Below are 22,027 nucleotides of genomic sequence, written 5' to 3' on the forward strand. Positions count from 1 at the left end.
ATCTCCATATAGCCCCGGAGGCTATATGTGAGGTATTTTTTAGCCAAATAGGTTTTCATTTGCCTCCCAGGGCGCTCCCCTCCCAGCGCCCTGCACCCTCAGTGACTGCCGTGTGAAGTGTGCCGAGAGGAAAATGGCGCACAGCTGCAGTGCTGTGCGCTACCTTTAGAAAACTGAGGAGTCTTCTGCCGCCGATTCTGGACCTCTTCATGTTTCAGCATCTGCAAGGGGGCCGGCGGCGAGGCTCCGGTGACCATCCAGGCTGTACCTGTGATCGTCCCTCTGGAGCTGATGTCCAGTAGCCAAGAAGCCAATCCATCCTGCACGCAGGTGAGTTCACTTCTTCTCCCCTAAGTCCCTCGTTGCAGTGATCCTGTTGCCAGCAGGACTCACTGTAAAATAAAAAAATAAGATTTTACTTACCGATAAATCTATTTCTCGGAGTCCGTAGTGGATGCTGGGGTTCCTGAAAGGACCATGGGGAATAGCGGCTCCGCAGGAGACAGGGCACAAAAAGTAAAGCTTTTCCAGATCAGGTGGTGTGCACTGGCTCCTCCCCCTATGACCCTCCTCCAGACTCCAGTTAGGTACTGTGCCCGGACGAGCGTACACAATAAGGGAGGATTTTGAATCCCGGGTAAGACTCATACCAGCCACACCAATCACACCGTACAACTTGTGATCTAAACCCAGTTAACAGTATGATAACAGCGGAGCCTCTGAAAGATGGCTTCCTTCAACAATACCCGAATTAGTTAACAATAACTATGTACAATTATTGCAGATAATCCGCACTTGGGATGGGCGCCCAGCATCCACTACGGACTCCGAGAAATAGATTTATCGGTAAGTAAAATCTTATTTTCTCTATCGTCCTAGTGGATGCTGGGGTTCCTGAAAGGACCATGGGGATTATACCAAAGCTCCCAAACGGGCGGGAGAGTGCGGATGACTCTGCAGCACCGAATGAGAGAACTCCAGGTCCTCCTTAGCCAGAGTATCAAATTTGTAAAATTTTACAAACGTGTTCTCCCCTGACCACGTAGCTGCTCGGCAAAGTTGTAATGCCGAGACCCCTCGGGCAGCCGCCCAAGATGAGCCCACCTTCCTTGTGGAGTGGGCCTTTACAGATTTAGGCTGTGGCAGGCCTGCCACAGAATGTGCAAGTTGGATTGTGCTACAGATCCAACGAGCAATCGTCTGCTTAGACGCAGGAGCACCCATCTTGTTGGGTGCATACAATATAAACAACGAGTCAGATTTTCTGACTCCAGCTGTCCTTGCAATATATATTTTTAATGCTCTGACAACGTCCAGTAACTTGGAGTCCTCCAAGTCACTTGTAGCCGCAGGCACTACAATAGGCTGGTTCAGATGAAATGCTGACACCACCTTAGGGAGAAAATGCGGACGAGTCCGCAGTTCTGCCCTGTCCGAATGGAAAATCAGATATGGGCTTTTGTAAGATAAAGCTGCCAGTTCTGACACTCTCCTGGCCGAAGCCAGGGCTAGAAGCATGGTCACTTTCCATGTGAGATATTTCAAATCCACCTTCTTTAGTGGTTCAAACCAATGAGATTTTAGAAAGTCCAAAACCACATTGAGATCCCACGGTGCCACTGGAGGCACCACAGGAGGCTGTATATGTAGCACTCCCTTAACAAAGGTCTGGACTTCAGGGACTGAAGCCAATTCTTTTTGAAAGAAAATCGACAGGGCCGAAATTTGAACCTTAATAGATCCCAATTTGAGACCCATAGACAATCCTGATTGCAGGAAATGTAGGAATCGACCCAGTTGAAATTCCTCCGTCGGAGCACTCCGATCTTCGCACCACGCAACATATTTTCGCCAAATTCGGTGATAATGTTGCACGGTTACTTCCTTCCTTGCTTTAATCAAAGTAGGAATGACTTCTTCCGGCATGCCTTTTTCCTTTAGGATCCGGCGTTCAACCGCCATGCCGTCAAACGCAGCCGCGGTAAGTCTTGAAACAGACAGGGACCCTGCTGAAGCAAGTCCCTCCTTAGAGGTAGAGGCCACGGATCTTCCGTGATCATCTCTTGAAGTTCCGGGTACCAAGTCCTTCTTGGCCAATCCGGAACCACTAGTATCGTCCTTACGCCTCTTTGCCGTATAATTCTCAATACTTTTGGTATGAGAGGCAGAGGAGGAAACACATACACCGACTGGTACACCCAAGGCGTTACCAGCGCGTCCACAGCTATTGCCTGCGGATCTCTTGACCTGGCGCAATACCTGTCCAGTTTTTTGTTGAGGCGAGACGCCATCATGTCCACCATTGGTCTTTCCCAACGGGTTACCAGCAAGTGGAAGACTTCTGGATGAAGTCCCCACTCTCCCGGGTGAAGATCGTGTCTGCTGAGGAAGTCTGCTTCCCAGTTGTCCACTCCCGGGATGAACACTGCTGACAGTGCTATCACATGATTCTCTGCCCAGCGAAGAATCCTTGCAGCTTCTGCCATTGCACTCCTGCTTCTTGTGCCGCCCTGTCTGTTCACATGGGCGACTGCCGTGATGTTGTCCGACTGGATCAACACCGGTTTTCCCTGAAGCAGAGGTTCTGCCTGGCTTAGAGCATTGTATATTGCTCTTAGTTCCAGAATTGCGTGGAATCTGCCGAATGGAATTGCTTCGTAAGAAGCCACCATTTTTCCCAGGACTCTTGTGCATTGATGTACAGACACCTTTCCTGGTTTTAGGAGGTTCCTGACAAGCTCGGATAACTCCTTGGCTTTTTCCTCCGGGAGAAAAACCTTTTTCTGAACCGTGTCCAGAATCATCCCTAGGAACAGCAGACGAGTTGTCGGCATTAACTGGGATTTTGGAATATTCAGAATCCACCCGTGCTGTTTTAGCACTTCTTGAGACAGTGCTAATCCCATCTCTAGCTGTTCTCTGGACCTTGTCCTTATTAGGAGATCGTCCAAGTATGGGATAATTAATACGCCTTTTCTTCGAAGAAGAATCATCATCTCGGCCATTACCTTTGTAAAGACCCGAGGTGCCGTGGACAATCCGAACGGCAGCGTCTGAAACTGATAGTGACAGTTTTGTACAACGAACCTGAGGTACCCCTGGTGTGAGGGGTAAATTGGAACGTGGAGATACGCATCCTTGATGTCCAAGGATACCATAAAGTCCCCCTCTTCCAGGTTCGCTATCACTGCTCTGAGTGACTCCATCTTGAACTTGAACTTCTTTATGTACAGGTTCAAGGACTTCAGATTTAGAATAGGCCTTACCGAGCCATCCGGCTTCGGTACCACAAAAAGAGTGGAATAATACCCCTTCCCTTGTTGTAGAAGAGGTACCTTGACTATCACCTGCTGAGAGTACAGCTTGTGAATGGCTTCCAAAACCGTCTCCCTTTCGGAGGGGGACGTTGGTAAAGCAGACTTCAGGAAACGGCGAGGTGGATCTGTCTCTAATTCCAACCTGTACCCCTGAGATATTATCTGCAGGATCCAGGGATCTACCTGCGAGTGAGCCCACTGCGCGCTGTAATTTTTGAGACGACCACCCACCGTCCCCGAGTCCGCTTGAGAAGCCCCAGCGTCATGCTGAGGCTTTTGTAGAAGCCGGGGAAGGCTTCTGTTCCTGGGAAGGAGCTGCCTGTTGCTGTCTCTTCCCTCGACCTCTGCCTCGTGGCAGATATGAATAGCCCTTTGCTCTCTTATTTTTAAAGGAACGAAAGGGCTGCGGTTGAAAAGTCGGTGCCTTTTTCTGTTGGGGAGTGACTTGAGGTAGAAAGGTGGATTTCCCGGCTGTAGCCGTGGCCACCAAATCTGATAGACCGACTCCAAATAACTCCTCCCCTTTATACGGCAAAACTTCCATATGTCGTTTTGAATCCGCATCGCCTGTCCACTGTCGCGTCCATAAAGCTCTTCTGGCCGAAATGGACATAGCACTTACCCGTGATGCCAGTGTGCAGATATCCCTCTGTGCATCACGCATATAAAGAAATGCATCCTTTATTTGTTCTAACGACAGTAAAATATTGTCCCTGTCCAGGGTATCAATATTTTCAATCAGGGACTCTGACCAAACTACCCCAGCACTGCACATCCAGGCAGTCGCTATAGCTGGTCGTAGTATAACACCTGCATGTGTGTATATACTTTTTTGGATATTTTCCATCCTCCTATCTGATGGATCTTTAAGTGCGGCCGTCTCAGGAGAGGGTAACGCCACTTGTTTAGATAAGCGTGTTAGCGCCTTGTCCACCCTAGGAGGTGTTTCCCAGCGCTCCCTAACCTCTGGCGGGAAAGGGTATAATGCCAATAATTTCTTTGAAATTATCAGCTTTTTATCAGGGGCAACCCACGCTTCATTACACACGTCATTTAATTCTTCTGATTCAGGAAAAACTATAGGTAGTTTTTTCACACCCCACATAATACCCTGTTTAGTGGTACCTGTAGTATCAGCTAAATGTAACGCCTCCTTCATTGCCAAAATCATATAACGTGTGGCCCTACTGGAAAATACGGTTGATTCGTCACCACTGGAGTCAGTGCCTGTGTCTGGGTCTGTGTCGACCGACTGAGGCAAAGGGCGTTTCACAGCCCCTGACGGTGTTTGAGTCGCCTGGACAGGCACTAAGTGATTGTCCGGCCGTCTCATGTCGTCAAACGACTGCTTTAGCGCGTTGACACTATCCCGTAGTTCCATAAATAAAGGCATCCATTCTGGTGTCGACTCCCTAGGGGGTGACATCCTCATATTTGGCAATTGCTCCGCCTCCACACCAATATCGTCCTCATACATGTCGACACACACGTACCGACACACAGCAGACACACAGGGAATGCTCCTAACGAAGACAGGACCCACTAGCCCTTTGGGGAGACAGAGGGAGAGTTTGCCAGCACACACCAAAAGCGCTATATATAACAGGGATAGCCTTATAATAAGTGCTCCCTTATAGCTGCTTTATATATATCAAAATATCGCCATAAATTTGCCCCCCCTCTCTGTTTTACCCTGTTTCTGTAGTGCAGTGCAGGGGAGAGACCTGGGAGCCGTCCTGACCAGCGGAGCTGTGAGAGGAAATGGCGCCGTGTGCTGAGGAGATAGGCCCCGCCCCTTTTCCGGCGGGCTCGTCTCCCGCTATTTAGTGAATCCAGGCAGGGGTTAAATATCTCCATATAGCCTCTGGGGGCTATATGTGAGGTATTTTTAGCCTTTATATAGGTTACATTTGCCTCCCAGGGCGCCCCCCCCCAGCGCCCTGCACCCTCAGTGACTGCGTGTGAAGTGTGCTGAGAGGAAAATGGCGCACAGCTGCAGTGCTGTGCGCTACCTTTAGAAGACTGCAGGAGTCTTCAGCCGCCGATTCTGGACCTCTTCTGACTTCAGCATCTGCAAGGGGGCCGGCGGCGCGGCTCCGGTGACCATCCAGGCTGTACCTGTGATCGTCCCTCTGGAGCTGATGTCCAGTAGCCAAGAAGCCAATCCATCCTGCACGCAGGTGAGTTCACTTCTTCTCCCCTCAGTCCCTCGTTGCAGTGATCCTGTTGCCAGCAGGACTCACTGTAAAATAAAAAACCTAAGCTAAACTTTTTCTAAGCAGCTCTTTAGGAGAGCCACCTAGATTGCACCCTTCTCGGCCGGGCACAAAAATCTAACTGGAGTCTGGAGGAGGGTCATAGGGGGAGGAGCCAGTGCACACCACCTGATCGGAAAGCTTTACTTTTGTGCCCTGTCTCCTGCGGAGCCGCTATTCCCCATGGTCCTTTCAGGAACCCCAGCATCCACTAGGACGATAGAGAAAGTATAATGTCACGCATCAATTAATTAATTAATTAATGTAGTTCCTTGGTTATCAATAGGTTCGGGAACTTAAGTTACTTTCAATGTGGTACGCGCACTACGCGTTTATGTTACCCAAACATCAATTGTACGTAGAACAGACACATTGTTGTTCTCTATAATATAGTTAAGATGGCTTTACCAGCTTCCAAGCAGACTTTGTCATACGTCAGGCCTAGCTTCATGATAGGCTACAACGCCTACATCAGGGTCAGACCATTCCACACGTTCTAGTGAACGTCATAAGCGGGCTTCAACCGCCTACATCAGTGTCAGACCATTCCATACGTTCTTTAGGAACGCCAGGAGCAGCAGGTCGTGGAGTTTCTACGAAACTACTTAGACGAGCTGCTACATGGTCATCAGTGCATGACCATCAGTGAGCATGTTGGTGCGCTTTTACAGGTTGGCTACGTTTACGGCATCAGCATCTAGCTTTGGCCGTGTAGTGTTACAGGTGCCAAACAGCTCCCCCACCCAACGGGAAACTTTGGTACGTCCCATGAGTACTCCAGTGACCCCTAGTGGATGAAAAAGAAAATAGGATTTTGGTACTTACCAGGTAAATCCTTTTCTTTGAATCCATAGGGGGCACTGGACGCCCACCCAGAGCAGTTTACCTGTCTTGTGGTAAGTTCTGTGGATCTTATGGTAACACTTTAGCACCAATGCATACGATGTTATGGTGATATCTTATGGTGTCAACTGATTGTTATCAGTTACGTTGTGTGTCAACTATAGTGTTGACCATTATATTATAATGTTATAGGTTCATATAATGTTATATGTAATTCTCTATAGTTCATCCTCTCTATCACTCCTGTTCGGCCCAGTAAAAATACTGAAGGCTCTATGGGAATATGGAGGGGATGGCCAGTTACTAATTTAAATATTTAAATATGTGCCATTTCCGGCTACGCCCCGTCCATATCCCAAGAGTACTCCAGTGCCCCCTATGGATTCAAAGAAAAGGATTTACCTGATAAGTACCAAAAATAGGATTTTGGTACTTACCAGGTAAATCCTTTTCTTTGAATCCATAGGGGGCACTGGAGTACTCTTGGGATATGGACGGGCGTAGCCGAACAAAGGCACTGAATATTCAAATTTAGGACTCTCCCCCCCTCCATATCCCCAAGTACCTCAGTGTACTTTGCCAGTGTTTTTTACTGAGCGAACAGGATATAAAGAGGTTGACAATGGAGAATACCTATAACATAACGGACAACAATAATGTTGACCCATAACCATATTGTCAACTAAACAGTTGACACCATAACCGATAGCCCTTTATAATTTGAACCCATCGGTGAAAATGTGTTACCATAAGCTCCTCTGAGCTTAATATCAATTACGTAAAATTTGTTACCCTAAGCTCCCTTGAGCTTAAAACAACCCAGGTAAAACTGCTCTGGGTGGGCGTCCAGTGCCCCCTATGGATTCAAAGAAAAGGATTTACCTGGTAAGTACCAAAATCCTATTTTCTTTATCATCCACTAGGGGTCACTGGAGTACTCTTGGGACGTACCAAAGCTTCCCTCGTGGCGGGAGAGCTGTTTGATACTTGTAACAGTAGGCAGCCAAAGCTAGATGCTGATGGCTTCACCATTCATATGTAAAAGTGCACAAACGTGGTGCACTGAAGGCTATGTAGCCGCGTAGTAGACGCTCCACGACCCGCTGGGTCTGACATTCCCACAGAACCTGTGGGATGAACTATTACTGACGTAGGCGATTGTAACTTAGCCGTAACGTAAGCCTGACTTGTAGTCATTATTATTATCCAACTGGATAATGTCTGCTGAGAAACTGGCTAACCCCAGTTTGCAGTATCATATAGAACAAACAACGTATTCATATCACGTACTGTAGTCGTTTGGTACATATATAAACGCGTAACGCTTGTACCACATTCAGAATTTTAGAATGTGCTGTCCCCACAGGAACCACTATTGGTATATTGATGTGAAGAATACGAAAGCGGTTTTCGTCCGAAGATCTGCTTTGTCATGAGAAAACTCAAATACGGTGGCTTGGAATACAAGGCACCCAAATATGAAAACAAAATCCTTGCCGAAGCACCCTTGCCGAAGCCAAGGCTAGAAGAAAAATGTTTTCCAAAGTGAGAAACTTAATCCCCATTTGTTGAAAGGGTTCCAAAATATGAAACTGTAAGAAAATCTGAACCCAACCTGAAATCGCCTGGCGCTGTAGGTGGGATAAATAGAGTCTGAGCTTTGGTGACACCTTGTAGAAAGATGTTTACAGACGCAACTAGAGGCAAACGCTTTGAAAATAAGTTTACCACACAGATACCTGCACTCTTAGTGCAGATGAACGCAGTTTTCCATCCCATCCCGTTTAACAGAATACGGGTAACTTGAAGGATGATGTTGGAAACTTCCGAAGTTTACAACTTATGTAAGCACACGAAAAATGTTAAAATTTTTAATAATGAGCTGCCTTAAGCGGCTTACTATTTCGTAACATGGTTGGTATAACCGATACTGTAATGCTCTATTTTTTTTTTTATTTATTTATTTATTTATTTTTTTTTTAAGAGGGCGGTCTGAACCCTCACCCCGTCAACCGCAGCTGCGGTACATAGATAATAGGTACCTAGGTAACTATGGGTAAAAGAACGTTCCCTGATGTAACAGGTTGGACGTATTATGAGCGGGCCAAGATCGTGTGCAAGTATTCCTTGAAAATTCGAGAAGCAAACTTCTCTGAAACCCATGAGATACCACCAGTATGACTGACGAACTGTCTTCTGATCCGTTTTGGCAACGAAGAAAGAAGCGGAAAATGGTGGAGCCAAATACACGATGCTGAATAACCCCATGAATGTGATGTACACATACTGAGCTTTTGTAATTGTGGCGAGATGCCCTCATGTATACTTGAGGGTAACCCCCTTCTGTGGACTTACATCTAAAACACCTGTGGATTTAATGTCCAGTTTTTAAGATCCAAACCCTGACGGGTGAGATCGTCTGTCTAACAGATGTCCACTCACGGATTGATCTTTTGACATTTTCACATAATGGCGTTCTGAGCCATTGAAGATTTGAGTTACCTACCGCCTTGCGGCTTATTGGTTCTCACTGGTTGTTGAGTATGCAACTGCCGTTGCTTTGTTTGACTGCTTAAGGGCAGCGTGAGCCAGGCATGAAAAAACAAAAACAAAAACAAAATTAAATTACATGAAACTTACGGTTGTTCCTCTCCACGGAAATCTTTAGTAAAAAGTGAAAGATTTATTCGTTCTGAAGAGAAAACCAGAGTCTATCCTTGGTCAGACTGAAAGCGAATTATTTATTGCATTGTAAAATGTTCTAGGACATTTATCTCTTGCATTGTAAAATGCACAGAGTTCTAGTACATTTATCGACAGCAATCTGTCGTGTTTTAGAACCTTTGCGTTGATTTTAACTACAAATCCTGACTCTCTGTGACTGTCGTCTAGAGTATACGCACCCTTGTCCCTCTGTGGGACACGCGAGTGAAGGGTGGCGAACTAAATTGAAAACACATCTTATTCTTAATAAGTAAATACACCAATGTACCGCTAGTGTGCGTGTACTTTTGTTCTTGCTGGTGTAGTAGGTAAAAGTCGTTGATTTACCGTATTTATAATCTTACCTAGGAATTGACATCGTTTAGACAGACTTAGATGTGATTGTTTTCAAACTTAATCTGCTACTGTAGTATACCTTAGTAGCGCAAGTTAGAGGAACTTTGTTAATACATAGTTCTTATGTGAGATGAGCTATCATTCCAACATCACTGTAGCAAATACCGGAAGCGATAAGCAACGGTAGAAATGAAATGTTAATGGTTGTGGCGATTTGCAAACGCTAGAACCTGTGATGAAGAAACCGGACTGGGTAAATACGCATTGTGAAGATCAAATGCAATTATACAATTTTGTGGCTTCAATAAGCAAAAACTAACTGCAGAAAATCCATTTTCTAACTGTAGTAAATGACTTGCTGATTGATATTGCAACGGAGCTGTTTGATTTTGCTCAAACAGAGGGGAATAAGTAACTGTGACTCTGTTGGCGTACTATTGCCTGGTTTATAAACCAGCAAAGACTAAATGACAACCTGCCAAACCGTTCAACAGAGGCAGTTTTGTCTTTAAGCTGTAAACAGCTGAGACATATATAAGTTGAAGTCATGAAACCTCGCAAATGTAACATGTAAAGACGCGCTTCCACAATTGTAAAAGAGGTCATCAAACCACTGGCTTGCTGACTAACGTCCTGTCGTTACAAGGCGTGACTGTTTTTGTATAAAGGGATAAAACGCCGTAACAAGTATACTGTATGCGGTAATGGCTGAATATCATAAAGGAATAAAAATGCCGTTACAAGTATATGAAATTTAGGAGCAAACAAGCTCTGGCCTTGTCGCGCTTAACTAGCGACAATGAAAATAACCGGCGTTATCAGAAGCTTTTCAGCTATACTCTGCCGCTTCTTTTAACAGTGATCGGCATGGTTTCATACATAGATTCTAGTGACCCAAATATATCCTGGGTTTTTATAATGTTTGACAGAAACTCATCAACCCATGACGGATCGCGTCCTTTTGGCAACGAATATGTATGGTTATCCAAAACCCCGCACTATCTGAGTGCTGGACTACTGTACCGTTCTCACTCGTATTTATCGGTGTGAGATTGACATAGAATCGTGCATTAAATTATAAGACCAGTGAAATAAACACTCTGGTAGCCAAAGGAAAATTAGCCCTTTGGAAAGACTGTCTTTTGTTAGAGCTGGCGGAGTAATTCCGAGACTCCGATTACTGCTCTTTTAATTTGAATTGCCAATTTTATAAAAGTATTTTTAGTCTGCACTATAGCCTTACTTGCTATGTAGACAGACACCATAATAGGCAACAGACAGACACTTGCACGACTTAATGAAATTATTATATGGCATATATATATATATATATATATATATATATATATATATATATGTTATTGCTGAACTGCATATTTATATGAATGTACGGAAATCCTTAGGAACCTAAAGTATTCTTTATGTGAAAAACAGTTCATATTGGCATATGAAACCCGAAGCAAATTCCTACTAACACCCCTGCGCCTTCTGGTGGCTTAGAGATGTAGGACAGGAATGTTCTAGAATTATCTTGAACTAAAAATTCCCACCAACACCCCTGCGCCTCCTTGTGGAGTAAAGGTGTATGGCCGGAATGTTCAGGAATTATAAGCTGGAAAAACAGCAATAATTAAAATGGCCGTTTTGCTTTCACTGAAATTCACAGTACAGGCAATTTATAGCCTTAATAGCCTTTTATACCGTTAATATATATAGCGTATATGTTATTACAGATCTATTATACAGTAAACACATACACTTAGTTAACCATACACTTAGTTAACCTCCAGTTACTATAAATCCAGCCTGCAGTGAATGTATTATATTGCAGTCTTAACAGAAACCCTTAGGTTATGATAGGCTATTAACTGCTTAACAAACTTTTGTTAACTCCTTGCAGCCTTTCATATCTGCTGCTATGGCCATATACTCCCCCCTCACCCCCCCTTGCAGCTGCGCTGCTTGTAAGGTAACTTCCACCCCATGTTACCTGCAGCGGTGCCGGGAGAGCAGGAGAGCGCAGAGTATAGCTGCGGCGACTTCAGACCTCAGTGACCGGATATGATACGGCGTCGCTGGCTGTCTGCCGAGTAGCTGGCTCGGGCGGCGCTGTGTACAGCGGTGGCCGGGTACCAGCGTTGGGAGAGCGGCCGGCGTCTGATTGACGTGCGGCCGCTCTGAGCTGTGCTCCGGAGTAGCTGGCTCGGCCGGCGCTGTGTACAGGAGAGCGGCCGGCGTCTGTGATTGACGTGCGGCCGCTCTGAGCTGTGCTTCCGGTCTTAGCGATGGGAGAGCGGCCGCCGTCTGTGATTGACGTGCGGCCGCTCTGAGCAGTGCTCCGGAGTTCTGCCGAGTAGCTGGCTCGGGCGGCGCTGTGTACAGCGGTGGCCGGGTTGGGAGAGCGGCCGGCGTCTGATTGACGTGCGGCCGCTCTGAGCTGTATTAGTGCTGGGAGAGCGGCCGGCGTCTGTGATTGACGTGCGGCCGCTCTGCTGCTAGGTAGTGCGGCGGCTGGAGCGGGTGCAGGGAGATATTCAGCGGTATGAGCGGCGGCTGTAATCGCTGTGGCCAACATAAAATAAACACTTTCCCCACACTGCAGGGCGGCAGCGTGAGCTGACCGCCCTGACCCACCATACCTTGTGCTGCAAGCTCCGTCCAGCTTGTGACGACTTCTCATGCTGGCTGTGACGGGGCTTCTGTATGTAAGCTCTGTCCAGTTTGTCAGTCATCTTGGCTGTGACGGAGCTTCTTTCTGTAAGCTCCGTCCAGTTGTTTTCCGTGCAGCTTGCATTAACCAGCTGCCTGTGGCTGTGAGGGTGCTCTTTGTGAGGACCGACACGCCATGCGCTGCCTTATAGCGCCTGTGGCTGTGAGGGTGCTCTTTGTGAGGACCGACACGCCATACGCTGCCTTGCAGCGGCACCATCCCGGACCCAAGTTTTTCCAGAAACTGGGACGGGAAGTGTAAAAATAAAAAATAAAAATAAAAATCTTCTGAAAAGTGGCCATTGCCACAAGCCGATGATCATGCTGTGAGCACCGAAAAAACACTGGCAAAGTACACTGAGGTACTTGGGGATATGGAGGGGGGGAGAGTCCTAAATTTGAATATTCAGTGCCTTTGTTCGGCTACGCCCGTCCATATCCCAAGAGTACTCCAGTGACCCCTAGTGGATGATAAAGAAATCCTATTTTCTAGACAACTATGCAGCTTGGTTCTGCAGTCTTATTTTACTGTGAAATACTTTAAATACGTAGAAAAACTTTATGCCATGTACATTTTCATTTACCCAGCTTGCAGACATGTTTCCACTGCTTGCAGACTGGTGCAGGTGGCTAGAGACATTTAACTGTTCCTCCAGTGTGACAGTTGAATTCTGCATTTTGAGCAAAGTTTCAGTCCTTGCTTAATAACAGCATGAACTTGGCCATGTTCTCTGGCCCACTTCAGTTTACTGCATTGGAAACATCAGTTCTCAGAATCAAAAGTTCTCTCTCTTCATCTGTAAAGTGGTCCCAGCTATGTAATCCAGCGATTTGTGAGCAGACAGTAATATGGCAGTCTGTAGTAAAAAATAAGAATTTACTTACCGATAATTCTATTTCTCATAGTCCGTAGTGGATGCTGAGGACTCCGAAAGGACCATGGGGAATAGCGGCTCCGCAGGAGACTGGGCACAAAAGTAAAAAGCTTTAGGACTACCTGGTGTGCACTGGCTCCTCCCCCTACGACCCTCCTCCAAGCCTCAGTTAGGATACTGTGCCCGGACGAGCGTACACAATAAGGAAGGATTTTGAATCCCGGGTAAGACTCATACCAGCCACACCAATCACACCGTACAACTTGTGATCTGAACCCAGTTAACAGCATAACAGAAGGAGCCTCTGAAAAGATGGCTCACAACAACGATAACCCGATTTTTGTAACAATAACTATGTACAAGTAATGCAGACAATCCGCACTTGGGATGGGCGCCCAGCATCCACTACGGACTATGAGAAATAGAATTATCGGTAAGTAAATTCTTATTTTCTCTAACGTCCTAGTGGATGCTGGGGACTCCGAAAGGACCATGGGGATTATACCAAAGCTCCCAAACGGGCGGGAGAGTGCGGATGACTCTGCAGCACCGAATGAGAGAACTCCAGGTCCTCCTCAGCCAGGGTATCAAATTTGTAGAATTTAGCAAACTTGTTTGCCCCTGACCAAGTAGCTGCTCGGCAAAGTTGTAGAGCCGAGACCCCTCGGGCAGCCGCCCAAGATGAGCCCACTTTCCGTGTGGAATGGGCTTTTACAGATTTTGGCTGTGGCAGGCCTGCCACAGAATGTGCAAGCTGAATTGTACTACAAATCCAACGAGCAATCGTCTGCTTAGAAGAAGGAGCACCCAGCTTGTTGGGTGCATACAGGATAAACAGCGAATCAGATTTTCTGACTCCAGCCGTCCTGGAAACATATATTTTCAGGGCCCTGACTACGTCCAGCAACTTGGAATCCTCCAAGTCCCTAGTAGCCGCAGGCACCACAATAGGCTGGTTTAAGTGAAATGCTGAAACCACCTTAGGGAGAAATTGAGGACGAGTCCTCAATTCTGCCCTGTCCGTATGAAAAATTAGGTAAGGGCTTTTATAGGATAAAGCCGCCAATTCTGAGACACGCCTGGCTGAAGCCAGGGCTAACAGCATTACCACTTTCCATGTGAGATATTTTAAGTCCACAGTGGTGAGTGGTTCAAACCAATGTGATTTTAGGAATCCCAAAACTACATTGAGATCCCAAGGTGCCACTGGAGGCACAAAAGGGAGGCTGTATATGCAGTACTCCCTTGACAAACGTCTGAACTTCAGGAACAGAAGCTAGTTCTTTTTGGAAGAATATTGACAGGGCCGAAATTTGAACCTTAATGGACCCTAATTTGAGGCCCATAGACAGTCCTGTTTGCAGGAAATGTAGGAATCGACCCAGTTGAAATTCCTCTGTAGGGGCCTTCCTGGCCTCGCACCACGCAACATATTTACGCCAAATACGGTGATAATGTTGTACGGTTACATCCTTCCTGGCTTTGATCAGGGTAGGGATGACTTCATCCGGAATGCCTTTTTCCTTCAGGATCCGGCGTTCAACCGCCATGCCGTCAAACGCAGCCGCGGTAAGTCTTGGAACAGACATGGTCCCTGCTGGAGCAGGTCCTTTCTTAGAGGTAGAGGCCACGGGTCTTCCGTGAGCATCTCTTGAATTTCCGGGTACCAAGTCCTTCTTGGCCAATCCGGAGCCACGAGTATAGTCTTTACTCCTCTCCTTCTTATGATTCTCAGTACTTTTGGTATGAGAGGAAGAGGAGGGAACACATACACTGACTGGTACACCCACGGTGTTACCAGAGCGTCCACAGCTATTGCCTGAGGGTCCCTTGACCTGTCGCAATATCTGTCCAGTTTTTTCCCAACGGTTCACAATCATGTGGAAGACTTCTGGGTGAAGTCCCCACTCCCCCGGGTGAAGATCGTGTCTGCTGAGGAAGTCTGCTTCCCAGTTGTCCACTCCCGGAATGAACACTGCTGACAGTGCTATCACATGATTTTCCGCCCAGCGAAGAATCCTTGCAACTTCCGTCATTGCCCTCCTGCTTCTTGTGCCGCCCTGTCTGTTTACGTGGGCGACTGCCGTGATGTTGTCCGACTGGATCAACACCGGCTGTCCCTGAAGCAGAGGTCTTGCCTGACTTAGGGCATTGTAAATGGCCCTTAGTTCCAGGATATTTATGTGAAGTGACGTTTCCATGCTTGACCACAAGCCCTGGAAATTTCTTCCCTGTGTGACTGCTCCCCAGCCTCTCAGGCTGGCATCCGTGGTCACCAGGACCCAATCCTGAATGCCGAATCTGCGGCCCTCTAGGAGATGAGCACTCTGTAACCACCACAGGAGAGACACCCTTGTCCTTGGAGACAGGGTTATCCGCTGCTGCATTTGAAGATGCGATCCGGACCATTTGTCCAGCAGATCCCACTGAAAAATTCTTGCGTGGAATCTGCCGAATGGAATCGCTTCGTAAGAAGCCACCATCTTTCCCAGGACCCTTGTGCATTGATGTACTGACACTTGCCCTGGTCTTAGGAGGTTCCTGACTAGATCGGATAACTCCCTGGCTCTCTCTTACGGGAGAAACACCTTTTTCTGTAGTGTGTCCAGAATCATCCCTAGGAACAGCAGACGTGTCGTCGGAATCAGCTGCGATTTTGGAATATTCAGAATCCATCCGTGCTGTCGTAGTACTACTTGAGATAGTGCTACTCCGACCTCTAACTGTTCTCTGGACCTTGCCCTTATCAGGAGATCATCCAAGTAAGGGATAATTAAGACACCTTTTCTTCGAAGAAGAATCATAATTTCGGCCATTACCTTGGTAAAGACCCGGGGTGCCGTGGACAATCCAAACGGCAGCGTCTGAAACGGATAGTGACAGTTCTGTACCACAAACCTGAGGTACCCTTGGTGAAAAGGGCAAATTGGGACATGGAGGTAAGCATCTTTGATGTCCAGCGACACCATATAGTCCCCTTCTTCCAGGTTCGCTATCACTGCTCTGAGTGACTCCATCTTGAACTTGAACCTTTTTATGTAAGTGTTCAAGGATTTCAGATTTAAAATGGGTCTCACCGAGCCGTCCGGCTTCGGTACCACAAACAGCGTGGAATAATACCCCTTTCCCTGTTGTAGGAGGGGTACCTTGATTATCACCTGCTGGGAATACAGCTTGTGAATGGCTTCCAATACCGCCTCCCTGTCGGGGGGAGACGTTGGTAAAGCAGACTTCAGGAACCGGCAAGAGGGAGACGTCTCGAATTCCAATTTGTACCCCTGAGATACTACCTGCAGGATCCAGGGGTCCACTTGCGAGTGAGCCCACTGCGCGCTGAAATTCTTGAGACGGGCCCCCACCGTGCCTGAGTCCGCTTGTAAGGCCCCAGCGTCATGCTGAGGACTTGGCAGAAGCGGGGGAGGGCTTCTGTTCGTGGGAAGAGGCTGTCTGCTGCAGTCTTTTTCCCCTTCCTATGCCCCGGGGCAGATATGAGTGGCCTTTTGCCCGCTTGCCCTTATGGGGACGAAAGGACTGAGCCTGAAAAGACGGTATCTTTTTCTGCTGTGAGGTGACTTGGGGTAAAAAGGTGGATTTCCCAGCCGTTGCCACCAGGTCCGATAGACCGACCCCAAATAACTCCTCCCCTTTATACGGCAATACTTCCATATGCCGTTTGGAATCCGCATCCCCTGACCACTGTCGTGTCCATAATCCTCTTCTGGCAGAAATGGACATCGCACTTACTCTTGATGCCAGAGTGCAAATATCCCTCTGTGCATCTCGCATATATAGAAATGCATCCTTTAAATGCTCTATAGTCAATAATATATTGTCCCTGTCCAGGGTATCAATATTTTCAGTCAGGGAATCCGACCAAGCCACCCCAGCACTGCACATCCAGGCTGAGGCGATTGCTGGTCGCAGTATAATACCAGTATGTGTGTATATACTTTTAAGGATATTTATCCAGCTTCCTATCAGCTGGTTCCTTGAGGGCGGCCGTATCAGGAGACTGTAACGTCACTTGTTTTGATAAGCGTGTGAGCGCCTTATCTACCCTAGGGGGTGTTTCCCAACGCGCCCTAACCTCTGGCGGGAAAGGGTATAATGCCAATAACTTTTTAGAAATTAGCAGTTTTTTATCGGGGGAAACCCACGCTTCATCACACACCTCATTTAATTCATCTGATTCGGGAAAAAATAAGAATTTACTTACCGATAATTCTATTTCTCGTAGTCCGTAGTGGATGCTGGGGACTCCGTCAGGACCATGGGGGTTTAGCGGCTCCGCAGGAGACAGGGCACAATAATAAAAGCTTTAGGATCAGGTGGTGTGCACTGGCTCCTCCCCCTATGACCCTCCTCCAAGCCTCAGTTAGGATACTGTGCCCGGACGAGCGTGCATAATAAGGAAGGATATTGAATCCCGGGTAAGACTCATACCAGCCACACCAATCACACCGTACAACCTGTGATCTGAACCCAGTTAACAGTATGATAACAACGAAGGAGCCTCTGAAAAGATGGCTCACAACAAGAATAACCCGATTTTTGTAACAATAACTATGTACAAGTATTGCAGACAATCCGCACTTGGGATGGGCGCCCAGCATCCACTACGGACTACGAAAAATAGAATTATCGGTAAGTAAATTCTTATTTTCTCTAACGTCCTAAGTGGATGCTGGGGACTCCGTCAGGACCATGGGGATTATACCAAAGCTCCCAAACGGGCGGGAGAGTGCGGATGACTCTGCAGCACCGAATGAGAGAACTCCAGGTCCTCCTCAGTCAGGGTGTGCCCCTGACCAAGTAGCAGCTCGGCAAAGTTGTAAAGCCGAGACCCCTCGGGCAGCCGCCCAAGATGAGCCCACTTCCTTGTGGAATGGGCTTTTACTGATTTTGGCTGTGGCAAGCCTGCCACAGAATGTGCAAGCTGAATTGTACTACAAATCCAGCGAGCAATCGTCTGCTTAGAAGCAGGAACACCCATCTTGTTGGGTGCATACAGGCTAAACAGCGAGTCAGATTTTCTGACTCCAGTCGTCCTGGAAACATATTTTCAGGGCCCTGACGACGTCAAGTAACTTGGAGTCCTCCAAGTCCCTAGTAGCCGCAGGTACCACAATAGGTTGGTTCATGTGAAAAACAGAAAACACCTTAAGGAGAAATTGAGGACGAGTCCTCAATTCTGCCCTGTCAGAATGAAAAAATAAGAATTTACTTACCGATAATTCTATTTCTCGGAGTCCGTAGTGGATGCTGGGGTTCCTGAAAGGACCATGGGGAATAGCGGCTCCGCAGGAGACAGGGCACAAAAGTAAAGCTTTCCGATCAGGTGGTGTGCACTGGCTCCTCCCCCTATGACCCTCCTCCAAGCCAGTTAGGTACTGTGCCCGGACGAGCGTACACAATAAGGGAGGAATTTTGAATCCCGGGTAAGACTCATACCAGCCACACCAATCACACCGTACAACTTGTGATCTAAACCCAGTTAACAGTATGATAACAGCGGAGCCTCTGAAAAGATGGCTCACAACAATAATAACCCGATTTTTGTAACTATGTACAAGTATTGCAGATAATCCGCACTTGGGATGGGCGCCCAGCATCCACTACGGACTCCGAGAAATAGAATTATCGGTAAGTAAATTCTTATTTTCTCTATCGTCCTAGTGGATGCTGGGGTTCCTGAAAGGACCATGGGGATTATACCAAAGCTCCCAAACGGGCGGGAGAGTGCGGATGACTCTGCAGCACCGAATGAGAGAACTCCAGGTCCTCCTTAGCCAGGGTATCAAATTTGTAGAATTTAGCAAACGTGTTTGCCCCTGACCAAGTAGCTGCTCGGCAAAGTTGTAAAGCCGAGACCCCTCGGGCAGCCGCCCAAGATGAGCCCACCTTCCTTGTGGAATGGGTATTTACATATTTTGGCTGTGGCAGGCCTGCCACAGAATGTGCAAGCTGAATTGTATTACACATCCAACTAGCAATAGTCTGCTTAGAAGCAAGAGCACCCAGTTTGTTGGGTGCATACAGGATAACAGCAAGTCAGTTTTCCTGACTCCAGCCGTCCTGGAACATATTTTCAGGGCCCTGACAACATCTAGCAACTTGGAGTCCTCCAAGTCCCTAGTAGGTGCAAGGCACCACAATAAGCTGGTTCAGGTGAAACACTGACACCACCTTAGGGAGAGAACTGGGGACGAGTCCGCAGCTCTGCCCTGTCCGAATGGACAAACAGATATGGGCTTTTTTTGAGAAAAAACCACCAATTTGACACTCGCCTGGTCCAGGCCAGGGCCAAGAGCATGGTCACTTTTCATGTGAGATGCTTCAAATCCACAGATTTGACTGGTTTTAAACCAATGTGATTTGAGGAATCCCAGAACTACGTTGAGATCCCACAGTGCCACTGGAGGCACAAAAGGGGGTTGTATATGCAGGAACTGAAGCCAATTCTTTCTGGAAGAAAATCGACAGGGCCGAAATTTGAACCTTAATGGACCCCAATTTGAGGCCCATAGACACTCCTGTTTGCAGGAAATGCAGGAATCGACCGAGTTGAAATTTCTTCGTGGGGCCTTCCTGGCCTCACACCACGCAACATATTTTCGCCACATGTGGTGATAATGTTGTGCGGTCACCTCCTTTCTGGCTTTGACCAGGGTAGGAATGACCTCTTCCGGAATGCCTTTTTCCCTTAGGATCCGGCTTTCCACCGCCATGCCGACAAACGCAGCTGCGGTAAGTCTTGGAACAGACATGGTACTTGCTGAAGCAAGTCCCTTCTTAGCGGCAGAGGCCATAAGACCTCTGTAAGCATCTCTTGAAGTTCCGGGTACCAAGTCCTTCTTGGCCAATCCGGAGCCATGAGTATAGTTCTTACTCCTCTACGTCTTATAATTCTCAGCACCTTAGGTATGAGAAGCAGAGGAGGGAACACATACACCGACTGGTACACCCACGGTGTTACCAGAACGTCCACAGCTATTGCCTGAGGGTCTCTTGACCTGGCGCAATACCTGTCCCGTTTTTTGTTCAGACGGGACGCCATCATGTCCACCTTTGGTATTTCCCAACGGTTTACAATCATGTGGAAAAAACTTCCCGATGAAGTTTCCACTCTCCCGGGTGGAGGTCGTGCCTGCTGAGGAAGTCTGCTTCCCAGTTTCCATTCCCGGGATGAAACACTGCTGACAGTGCTATCACATGATTTTCCGCCCAGCGAAAAGTCCTTGCAGTTTTTGCCATTGCCCTCCTGCTTCTTGTGTCGCCCTGTCTGTTTACGTGGGCGACTGCCGTGATGTTTTTCCCACTGGATCAATACCGGCTGACCTTGAAGCAGAGGTCTTGCTAAGCTTAGAGCATTATAAATTAGCTCCAGTATATTTATGTGGAGAAAAGTCTCCAGACTTGATCACACTCCCTGGAAATTTTTTTCTTGTGTGACTGCTCCCCAGCCTCTCGGGCTGGGCTCCGTGGTCACCAGCATCCAAACCTGAATGCCGAATCTGCGGCCCTCTAGGAGATGAGCACTCTATAACCACCACAGGAGAGACACCCTTGTCCTTGGATATAGGGTTATCCGCTGATGCATCTGAAGATGCGATCCGGACCATTTGTCCAGCAGATCCCACTGAAAAGTTCTTGCGTGAAATCTGCCGAATGGAATTGCTTCGTAGGAAGCCACCATTTTTACCAGGACCCTTGTGCAATGATGCACCGTTTTTAGGAGGTTCCTGACTAGCTCGGATAACTCCCTGGCTTTCTCTTCCGGGAGAAACATCTTTTTCTGAACTGTGTCCAGAATCATCCCTAGGCACAGCAGACGTGTCGTCGGAATCAGCTGCGATTTTGGAATATTTAGAATCCACCCGTGCTGTTGTAGCAGTATCCGAGATAGTGCTACTCCGACCTCCAACTGTTCCCTGGACTATGCCCTTATCAGGAGATCGTCCAAGTAAGGGATAATTAAGACGCCTTTTCTTCGAAGAAGAATCATCATTTCGGCCATTACCTTGGTAAAGACCCGGGGTGCCGTGGACAATCCAAACGGCAGCGTCTGAAACTGATAGTGACAGTTCTGCACCACGAACCTGAGGTACCCTTAGTGAGAAGGGCAAATTTGGGACATAGAGGTAAGCATCCCTGATGTCCCGGGACACTATATAGGTCCCCTTCTTCCTGGTTCGTTATCACTGCTCTGAGTGACTCCATCTTGATTTGAACCTTTGTAAGTGTTCAAAAAATTTTTTTAGAATAAGTCTCACCTAGCCTTCTGGCTTCAGTACCACAATATAGTGTGGAATAATACCCCTTTTCTTGTAGTAGGAGGGGTAATTTAATTATCACCTGCTGGGAATACAGCTTGTGAATTTTTTCCCATACTGCCTCCTTGTCGGAGGGAGACCTTGGTAAAGCAGACTTCAGGAGCCTGCGAAGGGGAAACGTCTCGACATTCCAATCTGTACCCCTGGGATACTACTTGTAGGATCCAGGGGTCCTGTACGGTCTCAGCGCCATGCTGAGAACTTGTCAGAAGCGGTGGAACGCTTCTGTTCCTGGGAATGGGCTGCCTGCTGCAGTCTTCTTCCCTTTCCTCTATCCCTGGGCAGATATGATCTTATAGGGACGAAAGGACTGAGGCTGAAAAGACGGTGTCTTTTTCTGCAGAGATGTGACTTAGGGTAAAAACGGCGGATTTTCCAGCAGTTGCCGTGGCCACCAGGTCCGATGGACCGACCCCAAATAACTCCTCTTCCTTTATACGGCAATACACCTTTGTGCCGTTTGGAATCTGCATCACCTGACCACTGTCGTGTCCATAACATCTTCTGGCAGATATGGACATCGCATTTACTCTTGATGCCAGAGTGCAAATATCCCTCTGTGCATCTCGCATATATAGAAATGCATCCTTTAAATGCTCTATAGTCAATAAAATACTGTCCCTGTCAAGGGTATC

At 47.4% G+C, this 22,027-nt stretch overlaps 1 protein-coding gene and 1 non-coding gene across 4 annotated transcripts in view; both read right to left on the bottom strand.

Annotated features, from left to right (window-relative positions):
• PRPF38B (pre-mRNA processing factor 38B) overlaps nt 1–22,027 on the bottom strand; it is a 108,978-nt gene that overhangs the window by 20,982 nt on the left and 65,969 nt on the right. The window lies entirely within an intron of this gene.
• LOC134959533 (U5 spliceosomal RNA) lies at nt 9,009–9,128 on the bottom strand. Its single transcript, XR_010187556.1, has one exon. It is a non-coding gene; the product is annotated as a U5 spliceosomal RNA (small nuclear RNA).

The sequence above is a fragment of the Pseudophryne corroboree genome, chromosome 9, assembly GCF_028390025.1.
Source record: "Pseudophryne corroboree isolate aPseCor3 chromosome 9, aPseCor3.hap2, whole genome shotgun sequence".
In the NCBI taxonomy this organism is placed as follows: Eukaryota; Metazoa; Chordata; class Amphibia; order Anura; family Myobatrachidae; genus Pseudophryne; species Pseudophryne corroboree.